The following is a 15,177-nucleotide window of genomic DNA, read 5'->3' as shown; positions in this document are numbered from 1 at the left end:
CAAGACAGTTAAATAAAGATCAGATGAAAAAACTCTTTCCAGAGTCATGGATCACAAAATATGAGACTCTTCATCAGGTATCTCAGCCAATCCAGTCCAACACTTCTTTCTTCATCAGAAATCAAAATGGTGACGTTGAAGTTAGGTTTATGACAGCCACACCAAGAAAAGAAGAAGTGACAGTCTTTCCTACAGCAATGATCCAACCAGTTTCATATGAAGGTCTTGATGGTCTTAAGATCAAAGCATTTCGAGAAGATGGAAAACCTGTCTATGAAGGAAAATCATCCACTAGCCACATATTTGTGATTGTGAAGAATGCAGAGAAGAAGAAATATTTGAAGAAGCAGAGAAAAGAAGAAAGAAAAAGTCCTCACAGCAGCCTCTTAAAGAAAGATATGAAGCAGGAGACCCAGAAGTTGACCTCTTTGGAGAACCCTCGGAAAAGTTTGACTACTATGTCTTCTATCCCAGATCCAGAAAACAAAACCTTCCATCCCTTTCCCCATGCAAAGAAAGTCATGATCAAAACCAACAAAACCAGAAACCACCTTTAATCCCATATTACCAGAAAGTCCTTCCCAAATTCAAAAATGTCAACCCAAGCCTCCCAGTCAAACCCACACACAAAAGCCCATACCTTGTTATATGTTTGACCATGCATCACCCTCCTATTCACAACATTTTCCTCCTTTAGAAAGTTTTGACCACCCACAAGCCAATGTTAAATATGTTTGGAAAATAAAAAATCCTGTTGGAACCAATCCAGATGAAACCAAAAAACAAGTTTCCTCAGTTGAAGCAGCTCTTAATTGGCAGGCAGAAAATGCTGTGGCACAGAATCAAGTCCTTTAAAAAATCCTTGATAATCAACAAAAGTTGACTGAAGCAATAACTCATACCTTCTCATCCTCAAATTTTCTCATTGAAGATTTGAAGAATAAAATACAGTCAGTTGAACAAGAATTGGAAACAATTGCCTCCACAGTAAAAGATTTGTCTGTCTCCTTTCCACTCATCGGGCAAAAAGAAAAAGAAAGAAAGCAGTTGTTGATGCAACTCCAGTCTATGGAGAACTCACAAAAGGCAGCTACCCAAGCTCTTCCAATGCAAGTCTACATGTCATACCAACCTTGTCAATCATTGTATAAAGATCTGTCCATACCTGTACCCTCACCATTCTCCCCAGTTTCCCCATACCAAAACTTCCAACCACTAAACATGACAAATCCAGCTCAAAATCCTTTCAAACCATGTGAAATTTTCCCCAGCATAACAAACCCAACACCACCACCCCAACTAGAATCTCAACCCAGACTAGAACCTCAAACCAAACCACAAAAGGAACCTCCTTCCATCAAAAAAGACAAAGAACCATCATACCAACCACCAGATCAAACTATTGGTGCTTCCTCCAGACCCCCAGATATGAACATGTTGGCCATAAATTATGATCCTCCAAGCCCGATATCATCATTTCTCAGAACTTTAACTCTTCAAGAACCAACAGAACCCTTTGTTCTTTCGGTCATTAATGACACAAATTTAGACTTGTTTGGCCTTGACCTAGATGAAGTCTTCATAACTAAGCCAAAAGTAGAAGAAGAAGATGATGTCTTTCGCCCTAAACAACTTCCACCTCCACCACCAATATTTCCTACACCACCTGTCATCCCTGATCACCACACAAGATTAACCTACTCATCAACCACAGATTCAAAGCACTTGTTTACCCTTGATAACAGTCCTCCTTCAAAATGGCATGATGAGATTTTCAACATGTATTCATGGTGTACAGTAGAACTTCAAGCCCCAAACAATAAAGTTGTCCAGATTATTGCCAAATTTGTAGCAAGGCTAATTGGCAGACTGAGACAATGGTGGATTAACCTTGGAGAATACAGACAAAGACAAGCAGCCCAGAGTAACACACTCGAGGATTTTTTCACGATCCTCCATAATGAATTTCTTGGTTCATTAGCTCATTATACTGAAGTAGCGAGAGACGAATTCCTACTGATGAAATGCTGTTCTTTTGAAAGAAAAGATTTGGAAAAACACTTTGACAGAATGTCAAGCAGATACTATGCCTTTAATGGCATGGATGATGTGAATTCCAAGCACACTTTCTTGAACTCATTCCCAGAACCACTTGGTGATGAGACTCTTCGTATGATGAATCTTCAAAAAATCACCCTGCAGCAAGCCTCTTTAGGTGAGATTTATCAGCATATCCTTATTGCTTTGGAAAAACTTTGCAATTAAAGAAAGTTTCTTTCAGAGATTGACAAGATCCACAGCAAGCTTAAAGACAATTGTAAAAGGAAAGATATATATATATATATATATATAAATTGTGGGACCCACTTTTGTTTTGGTGTGTTTTCCTTTTGCCGTCACACTTCCTTCAAGACTTCAACTCTTTTCATGCATGATGCTTCGTCCTTTCCCTCAGTTCCATAATTCCCATTTTCAGTAAGGAATCCTGCAGAAGAATAATTCCTACCCATTCAGAAGATAGCTGGCACTGCATCATCACAAATCTTCAACAACTGTAAAGAAGGAAGTCAGAATTCACATTTCTTCACTGTAAATTATTTTGTCATTTTATAAAATATTTGCCTATAAATAGGCTGTTTGTATCCTTAGTTGAGCAGAGTGTTTGAAGAGTAGAAGAGAGTAAGAGCTAGAGAGAAGTAGAGTTTAGAGAAACTAAGAGTTAGCCAGTTTGTATAATATTTCCCAGTCTATGTCTTCCAGTCCTATAAAAAACTTGTTTAATATAATAATATCCCTCAATCTGTTGTACTTTGTTCTATGTTCTATTCCATATTTTGCTGTTATTTTCTATAGTATTTTAGCAATATACGTCATTAATAAGCTTCCATAATCTTCTTACACTTCCTAGGTTCGTCTTGTAGTTGTAAGTCGTCCTTATTCCCATTCACCGTTTCTACTTTCCCGTAGCTTCCTACTTCATGTTTTAAGTTTGGTTTTTTAGTTGTCCTTTGTCTACTACCTTATTCTTCGTCCCTTTCTTCCTTTGTATTTCTCTTAGTTCTTCGTCATTTTCTCTTAGTTCTTCGTCACTTTCCCCGTGGAGATCAAGCGGTGGCACATGAGTGTTACATAGCAATGTTGGAGATGGATGACCATCTACTGACCATGAGCATAGAACGGTTGCAGAACTTGTCAAGGGATTAGAAGAAATACCACTAGACAACTTAAGGCCCGAGCGAACAACTAGGATCTGCACTCTCGCCAGTACGTCAACTCGTCAAGCACTCACGATGTTTTTGAAAGAAAACCAAGACATCTTTGCCCAGAGCCATGAAGACATGCCCAGGATCGACCCTTCAGTCATGGTGCACAGGTTGAATGTGTCGCCCATTTTCCCCCTATCCGTTAGAAGAAGCGAGTGTTTGCCTAGGAACAAGACCGAGCTATAGCGGCAGAAGTCCGCAAGTTGCAAGATGCAGACTTCATCAGAGAAGTATACTACCTCAACTGGCTGGCCAACGTGGTGATGGTTAAAAAAGCCAGCGGGGAATGAAGGATATGTGTAGACTTCACGAATTTGAATAAGGCATGCCCCAAAGATAGCCACCCCCTCCCGCGAGTTGACGCTTTAATAGACTTTACAACCTGACACCAGTTACTGAGCTTCATGGACACTTTTTCCAGCTATAATCAGATCAGACTAGATGAAGTTGATCAAGAGAAGACTTCGTTCGTCACCAGCCAAGGCCTCTTCTGCTACAAAGTGATGTCGTTCGGCCTCAAGAACGCGGGCGCGATGTATCAGAGGCTAATGAACAAGATGTTTACACATCAGATTGGAAGAAACGTCCAAGTCTACGTTGATGACATGTTGGTGAAAAGCCTAAGGTAGGACGACCACTTGGACGACCTCAAGAAGACCTTCGACGCCTTCTGCACCTACAACATGAAGCAAGTACGCATTCAAAGTGACGACGGGAAAGTTCCTGGGATTTATGGTATCCCGAAGAGGTATCGAAGTCAACCCAGACAAGATCCAGGCCATAATGGAGATGTCGCCACCAAGGAACTTGAAGGAAGCATAAAGCCTTAACGGCATGGTAGCCGCACTAAATAGGTTCATATCAAGAGCGACGGACAAGGGCCTACCTTTCTTCTGCATGCTGAGAAAGTCTTTTGAGTGGATGGCCAAGTGTCAACAAGCATTTGAAGAATTGAAGGCCTACCTCTCTTCACCGCCATTATTGAGACCCTCCAAACTAGGGGAAGAACTATTCCTCTACTTGGCTGTATCTCCGGCTGCCATCAACACGACCTTAGTCAGGGACGGAGTATACTAAGAACCTACTTTTGACGGGTCTCTAGCAGAAGTGACGACTAAGCTACAAAAGCGGGAGCAAAAAGAAAAGTGGAGGGGAAAGTGGACTTACAAGTAGAGGTGACAACTCTAAAGCTGACGAGATCCACAGGCTGACGGGACCTACAGGTTGACAGGATCCACAAACTGACGGTAACAAGATAACGGATGACAGCTCTCTTTCCCTTAGAGTTTGCAAGGATGAAATAAGGAGAAATGTGAGGAAGAAGTGAGGTATTTATCGGACGAAGACACACAAGAAACGAAGAAACGTTTTTGTTTAGAAACAAGACCAACCAGCCTATGCCATGTGTCCTAAGAATTAAATGATGATTGCTCGAGGAACCATTAATGAACGCCTTTTTTTGAAAATTTACAAATCAAACTCCATAACCCGTTAGATAAAGCCGACAAAGCCATGGAGTATGGGGCAACTAATAAGGGTAATTTTGGAAAAGATATTAGGCTCGTTCATGGCAGATAAACCCGTCGGGCTCAATGAACTCGTCAGCTATACTATACAGATTATGAGGAAGACGACGTCTACGCTCTCAAAGCTGACAACTTCGATCTTAGCCCGTTGACTACATTCCCAAGCAGACGGCACTTAGGATTTGGCGACTTGAACGCCCAGGCAAGTTGGGAAGCTGACGAGAGGAAGCTGCCGGGAATAAAGAGGTCCGTGATGGACCCAACATGGCTTTGCTTGGATTCCACGAATGAGTATATATGGAAACATCTTGTGCCCCACGCATAACCCTAATCAAGAGGATCTCTACAAGGAAAGAATCTCATAAGATGCGCGTATTAAATAGAATCTTCCCCACAAGGAAAGACCCTCTCCACCAAGGAATGAATGTCAACCCTACACTACTATTAAAACCCCAAATCCCTCATAAACCAAGGTACGCATAATTCACCCTAATTCTAGCACTCTACAGTTGTGAAAGTTTTCTGACTTGACTTTCGGAGGGTATTTGGCCCGTACCACACCAGTACTCTTCGTAAAGTCTTCTTCTTCTTTTTGTATTATGCAGGTGTTGTCTAGAGCACGTGAGGACCGTATGGCTTACTAACAATTTCTAACATCATCAAGTTACACTATAATTAATTAAGAATGTATGGAAACCGAAATATTTCATTATTTGGAAGCATAAGAAAAACATCTTTCATAAATAATTTGTCAAATGTCGACACTTTTATTGGAGGTCCTAATCTTTCTCCAATTTTAAATTCAACTCATTTTTAGCTTAATTTTTGGATCAGTTTGGGGGCATAATTACGAATTTTAAACCCTTTCAAAAATCATTTTATGATCAAATTACTTACCAAAGATAATTAAGGATTTCAAATTTTATTTATCTTTTACACCATATAATTAATTAGTCATTCAAAAATCATGATTATTCATGTGAGTGCTGCAGGCCACACTCTGTTTTGTGCCTTTAGGCTCCTATTGCGTGAGCAATATGTGTAGATTGCTCAATCTCTCCCTTTGTGGTTTGAGCTCATTATCGCAATGAACACATGAGTACATTGATTCCTCCAAGACAAATCATAAAAGCAGCCACCACCTAGTTATAGGTTCATGAACCAATTGTGAACTTCATGATGAAGGTCTATGAGGAAGAGAATAGGCACCCCAGATTGCCTAGCCATAGTTAGCCCTCATTTGTTTTACCAGATTATGCCTAAATGGATTTTACTAAATTAATCCTTATACATGCCCTTGCATCCTAACCCTATAATCTAACTAAAAGCAAATAAATAAAGACATAAATGTTGAAAATGAATCATCCAAACATTATGGGCCAAAATGGGCAAATGCCCCTTTCGTGCAAAAAAACCAGCGTTTTGCCCCATTTCCCAAACTAATTAGGGAAATGCCTCAGTTTTGAAACTCGATTTTCCCAAAATTGAGTTTCAATGTAAAACTCGATTTGTAGAAAATCGAGTATGGGGCGATCAAACTTTAAAAAAATAAAAATAAAAATAAAAAATTGCATGGAACTCGAGTTCATGGAGCTCGAGTTCCATTTAAAACGCCGCTATAAGGTTTTAAAACGCCACTATAGTGGCATTTTAAATGGAACTCGAGTTCATCCATGCAAGTTTTTTTTTTCTTTATTTTTAAGTTTGATCGCTCCATACCTATAGCTTTTAGGGAGCCTTATAGTGGCATTTTAAATAGAACTCAAGTTTATCCATGCAAGTTTTTTTTAAAGTTTAATTGCCACATGCCTATAGCTGCGTTCAAAGAGTCCTATAGTGGCGTTTTAAAACCCTATAGTGGTGTTTTAAATGGAACTTGAGCTCCATGAACTCCAGTTCCATGCAAGTTTTTTTATTTTAATTTTAAGTTTGATCATATAGTTGCGTTCAGGGAGCCCAATTGTAGCGTTTTAAAACCCTATAGCGGCGTTTTAAATGGAACTCGAGCTCCAACTTGAGTTCCATGCAATTTTTTTTTAGTTTGATCGCCCCATACTCGATTTTTTACAAATCGAGTTTCAAAACAGGGGAATTTTCCTAATTAGTTTGGAAAATAGGGCAAAATGCTAGATTTTTTTTTAAAAAAAAAAAAGGGCAAAAGCCCAATTTCACCATACATTATGTGTTAGAATTTGGACAGTTAGGTCACCCATTAATGGGCATGACCCTTGGCTGGCTCATTTAATGTGATTGACTCCTATGTTACATAGGTTACATTAGAGGAGCATTTCCCTAATTAGTTTGAAAAATGGGGCAAAATGCTGGATTTTTTTTTAAAGGGCAAAAGCCCATTTTCACCAAACATTATGTGTTAGAATTTGGACAGTCAGGTCACCCATTAGTGGGCATGACCCTTGGCTGGCTCATTTAATGTGATTAACTCCTATGTAACATAGGTTACATTAGATTGGGTTACAAAAGGGTGTAACCTCCCTCGTTTTTGTAACTCATGGAAATAGAACATCTTCTCCCTCTCACCATTCTCTCAAAACTTTTGGATTTTGTTCTATGGTTCTTAGGCTAAAAAATTTGTGTGACTTGCTTTAGTAGCAACCACCACCATGAGCAACAACCGTTCAAGCTATGGAGGCATGATTGACAATATCATGCGCATATAGGATTAATTCTGAATGTGTTTTATGTTTTGGTAGCATGCTATGAATTTTATGCACATCATATGGCCTTCAACGACAAATTTTGATTTTAAGCGATTGGAACCCCCAAATCAATATATGTTGTTGATATTATATATATTAACATCTTCCTTAAGTTTTGTTGTAAACCTCTACGCGTAACATGAGATATGGGCAAAAATATTCAGATTGACCAAAAACATTGGCAGCCATTAGAACTTCAAAATTTTGTTGTTTTTGAAAAAAAAAAGTTTCCATGTTTGTAATCTAATATTCATAAGCTTTAAATCAGTATATGATGCGTTAAAAAACAGATTGAAAATGACGAAGATATAGCCAAAAAAAGTTTGATCGAGAAACTAAAAGTTTTGCTGAAATTTAAAGAGGGTTGGAGGTTGAAGACAAGACATTCTAGCAAAGCGCACACTCTACAATAAAGAGTGTAGAGCGTGTTTAGCTTTATTGAGGTCCGTCATCCATATAAAGCATCATAAAGTAACCCCCTAACTTAGCACAATCAAAACAGGCTGCTAGTGTTGTAGTAGAACACATAAATTAGCATACTTATGATTAACTAGTTACTACTGGTGTGTGTGTGTCTATATATATATATATATATATATATATATATATATGAGTCAACCTCTGATTGCAAAATGAAGTTTCTATAAAAGTTTTAATAAAGCTTACTATTTCAAAATCCTTCCAAAATACATATTTGTGCATACCAAAACTCATTTTAAACACAAAATTAATTATTTAAATTTATCCTAATACCAAATATAAAATGCATAACTAACACAAAATAAGTATGAAAATGCTATATATAATAATATAAATATGCAAAATTAAACTATTATTGTACACCTTAACTAGCGTATTTCTAGTCCCTAGTAATTGTGAGAGACTGCGCCTCTGGCCCATTTTTTAGTGTTAGGCCAAACCCACATGAATAGATGGAGTCGTGTTATTGTCTCTCAAAATGGAGGTTCGACTGATTATATTTTCCCCTTTAGATTAAGGGTTTTACAATTGAATAAATAAGAAAACCAAAATTGAGAAATTCCTCATTTTATTGATTTAAAAATGAATTTACATTGATCATAAGAAATTATATGGTTTTGGTCCCAGAGACAATCTAAGATAAAGTACATGACTTTGTTTTCTAATTACAATCTAGAAATTGAAAATTACATGGATAAGCATTGATCTATCAACCCTTTATCTAAGCTTTTATCTAAGCTTGGAGGCTATATTACAATATAGGAAGGTGTTAGGCACTAATATTGTCCGGTGAAACCGGTCTTCTAGACTATGTGTGCATGTGATAAACCCTAATTAAATTTATTGAGCATTGCATTTGAATTGAAAAATAAATTATAGTGAATGTGTGTGGATGGTGATATCCTAGATTCAAGAATTTGAGAGAATTATGAAACAAACATGTTTTTCATATTTTTTATGTGGATTTAAGATCAAAACTAGTATTATGCATGAACATGTGATAAACAATCAAGAACATGTGAAGAACACATATAAACATTTAAGAACATTCAAACATATTCAAGGAATTTAAATAAACACTAGTATGCACTAATTTTAATCTCATTATAATAATATTAAAAAAAAAAAAGAGTTAGGAAAATGAATTACACCTGCATGCAACATCCACACGGTGGAGAAGGAGACTCTTAATGGAGGTCCTGAGGGTGGAGTAGAAAAGAAGAATTAGGAGAGGGAGAGTGAATCTCACTTATTACCTTGAGTCTCAAGAAGACCAAAATATGACAAGGCTACTCTACTTCACTAGAACTCAAGAGAGTAGAAGAGAGAGGGGTTTTGTGTGCCTTGGAATGGAGGAAAGGGAGGGCTGATATAGTAGTAGTGAAAAAATATGAATGAAAGACCATTTAATGAAGGTTGAAAAAAGATCAAAATGAATCATGAACCTAGACCCTTTTTTAGACTTTGGGAAAAGCTGGTGCATTAAGAGATTGGCGGGAGTGATGAGCAAACAAAATTTGGTTTTTCCCGTAGCTATTGTAACAGCCTGTAAAGCCAAATTCAAAAAATCATATCTTACTCAATTCTTATCAAAATTGTCTTGTTCTTGTGCTCAAATTGAAGCCACAAATGTCTAATTTCTGGAAAAATTAATCTCACTCACAAATTCAAAATATTATGAGATATCAACCAAATGGTGAGCAGAAGTCATCTATTAGAAAATAATTTTAGCACAATAACATTATTAGGTCCCAAATTAGTTTCCAATCTATATATCTATATATATATATATATATAATAATTGATGATGCGAAGAAAATTAGTAGGCTGGATGTTTCGGACTTGAAAGGACTACTTGCTGTCTCGGTGGTTTGAAAAAGAAAGGAAAGCGATCAAGGGTGACCGGGGTTGCCGGCCAAGAACCCTCCGATAGCAAAGTTAGTTTTCTCTCTATAGTTTTGGAGTTCAAACTTTTTAGGAAATATAAAAACGTACCTTTGTTTGGTCTGAACGGGCATTTATATAGTGTCTTAAAGGAAGTTATCAAACTTGTAACCTCCCCTGGATTTGAGAAGGTGTGAGGGTTCAGGGATAACTTCTTCAACCGTTTAGGAGTTACATTTTTCCTCACAAAACGGTCACTGGAAGTTATGCGTGTGATACGGAGTTGTTATATTCACTTAGGAATTTTTCCCTAAACGTCATAGGCTCGTCCAGGGGTCCTCATCCAGGGAACCTCCAGTTAGGCGCATCTTGCTTCCAAGCAGTCTTGTTCCTTTCTGAGTGATTTCCCAGGACGAGGTTGATGATTTTCTTTGGACGACATGGCATGATGTGGCAAAACTTTGTCCATGCAAAGCTTTGCCCACAGACCTTACTGCGTGGACGGCCTTATCCTGGACAAGGTTCTTACAACTTCTGCCTACCTGGTTTTGTCTTGGACGACCTCCATGGACGAAGTTGGAGTTATCAGTTGCCCCCTTGTCCATAGGTTGTCCAGGGAGTACATTAAGTGGTGTCATCTTTCGAACGCGTGTCATTATTAGCTGTTACGTATGCCACGTGTCGCAATTTTGTTGGTAATTTGTCATATTGATTTAATTTTTCGAGGGAAGTGCCACGTGGCATGCTCTGGTTGGTCACGTAACTCAAGACATCATTTTTCAACGTCTATAAATAGTGGAATTCCTCTTGTACCCTCTGCATTTTTTCAAATTTTCTTATTTGACATCCTCATCTTAGCGCCTCGTTTAGAAGTTTTCCAGCGTCCCTAGTTTTCCACCGTCTAAAGCCAGGTATCTTCTTTACACTCGACTTTAGGTTTTCCTTAAGTTTCCAAGATGTCTGGAATTGTCGTATCTTCGTCTAGTAATAGTGTCGAAAAGGATATAGACGAGTATCATAACTCTTCTAGCTATAGTGGTTCTAGTTACACTAGTAGTAGTGGGGGAAATACCACAGACGAGGAGTATACTTCCGAAGTTCCTAGGGTTACTTTGGAAGTCCTTCAAGAAGAACTTAGGATGAGAGCAGCGTCTAGGTCTGGGGCTGGTTCGTCGAGTGCTCCCCCGTCTGTTCCTCAGGACGAGGTAGAAACCATTTACAGTTGTGCTGTGGGAGTCCCTTCTAAGACGGACGACAAGAAATTAGAGTCTCTTAAGAGTTGGTATCAGATCCCTGAGGAGCTGAATCCTAGGTTGGCCGTCCGAGAAGAATGGTGCTGCCAACCTCGTTTTAGTGTAGGAGTTTATGAGGCCTATCTTTTAAGAGGTCTTAGGTTGCTTCTTAACTCTTTTGCTAGGGAGCTACTTACCAGGTTAGGTTTAGGGTTGTGTCAATTTAACCCTAATGCGTGGAGATTAGCCGTCTCTATGCAAATTTTGTGGAGAAAGGTGTTTAAAGGGGATCGTCCCCTCACAGTGAACGAGTTCCTTTTTTGCTACAAACCCTCTGAAATTAGTCAATCCCATGGTTTTTATTAATTTGCAGCCAGAGGGAGAAATTGTAGAATTATTAAGTCTTTGGTCACATCCGATAGGAACTGGAAGACGGAGTTTTTCTTCGTCTCAGGTTTCTGGGCTAAACACCCTGTTGAGGTTGGCAGGGATCTATTTGCCCCTTATACTAAAGAGTTAGAGAACCTTTTTCCTGAAGGTATGTTTATTGCTATGCATTGTCCCTTGTTGTACGTCATTTTATAATCATTTTAACTCTTAACTCTTTCTTGCAGGTGTTAGACGACCGTCCTTAAACAGGTTTTACCTTGGACGAGTGCAAAAGGCTCGTCTTCACCCTAAAAGGGATTTCCATTCCTTGATTACTCTGCAACACCTTGCTACCTGGGGACTTGGTCCTGAGCCTTCTCCTCAAGCCACAGCCCACGAGTGCACAATCCATAGACGTAAGTTTTTACTTCTAGTGATCCCTTGTTTCTTTTTTCTTTTCTTTTTTGAAGTAATTCTAACAAATTTCTCTATAAGAATGGCTACTATGAAAGAGAACAAAGGGAAGGAGATAGTGAATGAGATCATAGGGCCAGAGGTTCAGCCTCAACCTCGTCCTGCTCTGAGGGAGTTCCAGTCTCGTCCTACCCTTGAGGAATCCCAGCCTCTTCTTTCTACTGGGGATAAAAGGAAGAGCTTACCCAAGGATCTAAACTTGGAAGATCTTCCAAGTCGTCGAGGGCATAAGAAGGCAAAGCATAGGTCGTCTAAGCCCGGGATTGTTAAGCCAAGCACTACCCCCTGTCTCCCATGCTCCTCCCATCCAAATCCTTGGCGAGGAAATGCTTGAGTCTGTCGGCATCACCCCTTCAAAGGTCGTCACTCCTGCCCGTCTCAACCTCGTCCTAAGGTTCCCATGAACATAATTGAGGATGAGGATTTAGCCTGGGAGAGGTTTGAAAAATCTGTGATGGAGGAGGATATGGCCGCTTGTTATGACATGTCCTTGAAGGAATTTGAGCACTCTGCTGTTCATGATCTCTTCAAGGTATGTAATTCTACGTTTTACCTCGTCCTGTCATTTCATTGTGGCCATTATTTTATTATTATTTGTTTTTTTTTAATTGGACTTTTAATTGTTTGTGTAGGCCATGTCTAAGTTCATAGCAGCGTCCAGACATGCCATAGAAATAGACAAAGAGAGGGCCAAGCTTGAGACGAAGCTACGGCAGGTTAAGGACGAGTGTAGAAACTGGGCTGAGGTAGTGGGCAAAGCTACGGACGAGGTTAAGGAGCTAAAAAATCTTGTCGAGGAGCTGAGGGTTGACATCGTCGAGAAGGACACTTGTCTAGATCATTTTCAAAAAAGAAATGACGAGCTCAGTACCCTTCTCAAGGATGCCAAAAAGGTAGCTGAGGAGGAATTCAAAGCTTCCAGCTAGTTTACTGATCTATTGGATAGGAACTATGCTGCTGGCTTCGAAGACATCCGTATGGAAGCTATTGAACACTTCCCCGAGGTAGATTTTAGCCTTGTCAAACTTCAACTCGGTGGCTCTGCTAGCTCCCTCCTCCAGACGAGTTCAGAGGACGTCAATATTGAAGACGATGCCACTACGAAGCCCCCTCAGGACGACCCCAATGCTGACGCCCCCTCCATTTGAAGACGAGATTTTTAACTTAAGTGTTTATTTGTTTGTTTCCCTTTGATTTGGTCCATTGTTTTTAGGACCTTTATTAAAATGTATTTGAAAAAAATTCTCTGGTCCATCATACTTTGGATGAGCACATTAACAATTGCATTTTAAGGCTTACTTTGTAAGGGTTTTTGGACGGAGGTCGTCTACCCCTTTTAAGCTTTAATGAATGTCTATTTTTCATCCATTATTTTTATTGCATGGACAAGCTTTACCCTCTATCACAGCTGTTATTGCTTGTTTTAACTTTAGCCTTATTAATACCAAGTACTAGAGGGTCGTCCATATGCTTTTCTTATGGACGATGTTAGAGGTTCGTCCACGTACTAGAGGGTCGTCCATATGCTTTTTTTTTTTTTTTTATGTGGATGACTTGTTTGTGTATGGACGATTCAAGATAGCAATGATGGTCCTGTCAGACTTTTATTTTGTCCATGGGTTTGACTTGGCATTTGCCTTTTGTCAAGACGTTAGTGTTTGACTCGTCCTAGAACACCTGAGTGTTTTGGTCAGATGCTCGTCCATGGACTAGTGCTTCACTGTATGGCCTTTTATGCCTTAGCTTATTTTTTCTTTACTTTACCATCGTTTCGAGGAAAGCTTATGAACGTTATATCCCTGCGTCCAAAGATTTTCATTCATCTTAGGCTTTTGCCCCCTTGTGGGTATTATTATGGAGATCAGATTTATGCATTAAATACATTAGAAATCCAAACCATATTATTATATGAATATTGTCCACAAATATAGCACATGCTTAGAAGCTAGTGCCTTATTAAAATACTTAAGAAAATACATAACCTCGTCTTTCACAAACTGGTCTGTAGACGGTGCAAAAGTTTAAGAACTAGTGCACTCTTTATTCTTAATACACATCATAGTATTAATAAAAACACAACAGTAAGTATTAGCATACACCATAGTTGTGACCTTGTCCATATCTATAACCTCCTCCTTGGTGAATCTCGTCTAAGCTTATTACTGATAGTACCTCCTTAGGTGCTCCACGTTCCAGGGGTGCTCTAACTTTCATCCATCTAGAGCTTCCAGGTAGTATGACCCCTGCCTTTTGTAATTGATTACTCTGTAGGGTCCCTCCCAATTGGGTCCCAATTTTCCATGAGCTGGATTCCTGGTTGCCAGGGACACCCTTTTAAGAACGAGGCCTACGACGTTGAAACGTCTAAGTTTTACCATGGCATCATGCTGTCTAGCCATAAGATTCTTGTATCTTGCTGTCCTTTGCTTCGAATCCGTTCTTACCTCGTCAATGAGATCGAGGTCAAGACGAAGTTGTTCCTCATTTTCTCTCTCCTGATACTTCATCACTCAATGGTTAACCATATGAACTTCTGCCGGTATGACTGCTTCACTTCCATAGGCTAGCTTGAAGGGGGTTTCTCCTGTCGGGGTTCTCACAGTCGTCTTGTAAGCCCAAAGAACACTTGGTAGCTCATCTGGCCATATCCCCTTTGCCCCCTTGAGCCGAGTCTTGATGATTTTCAGCAGGGATCGGTTCGCTACTTCTGCTTGTCCATTTGCCTATGGGTGGGAGGGTGAGGAATAGTGGTTTTTGATTCCAAATTGTTCACAAAAGTCCCTGAATGGTGCGTTGTCAAACTGACGTCTGTTATCTGATACTAGTACCCTAGGTACTCCGAACCTACTTAGAATATTTTTTCAAACAAAATTCTTGATATTTTACTGAGTGATTTTTGTAAGAGGTTCGGCCTCCACCCACTTGGTAAAGTAATCAATTCCTACTACCAAAAACTTCATTTGTCTGGTTCCCATGAGGAAAGGACCTAGGATATCCAGTTCCTACTGTGCAAAAGGTCATGGGGCCATCATTGGGGTCTGGTACTTCAACGGCTGTCTAGGGACGTTGCTATAGCGCTGACATTGGTCACACACCTTGACATAGGCCTTGGCATCTGCCTGAATCATAGGCCAATAGTAGCCTGCACGGACGACCTTATGAATAAGAGATCTTGCTCCTGAGTGATTCCCACATGCTCCTTCATGAACTTCCCTCAAAATATAGTTTAACT

Source organism: Castanea sativa, chromosome 1 (assembly GCF_040712315.1).
Source record: "Castanea sativa cultivar Marrone di Chiusa Pesio chromosome 1, ASM4071231v1".
NCBI classification, from domain to species: domain Eukaryota; kingdom Viridiplantae; phylum Streptophyta; class Magnoliopsida; order Fagales; family Fagaceae; genus Castanea; species Castanea sativa.
This window is presented reverse-complemented; position numbering follows the sequence as displayed.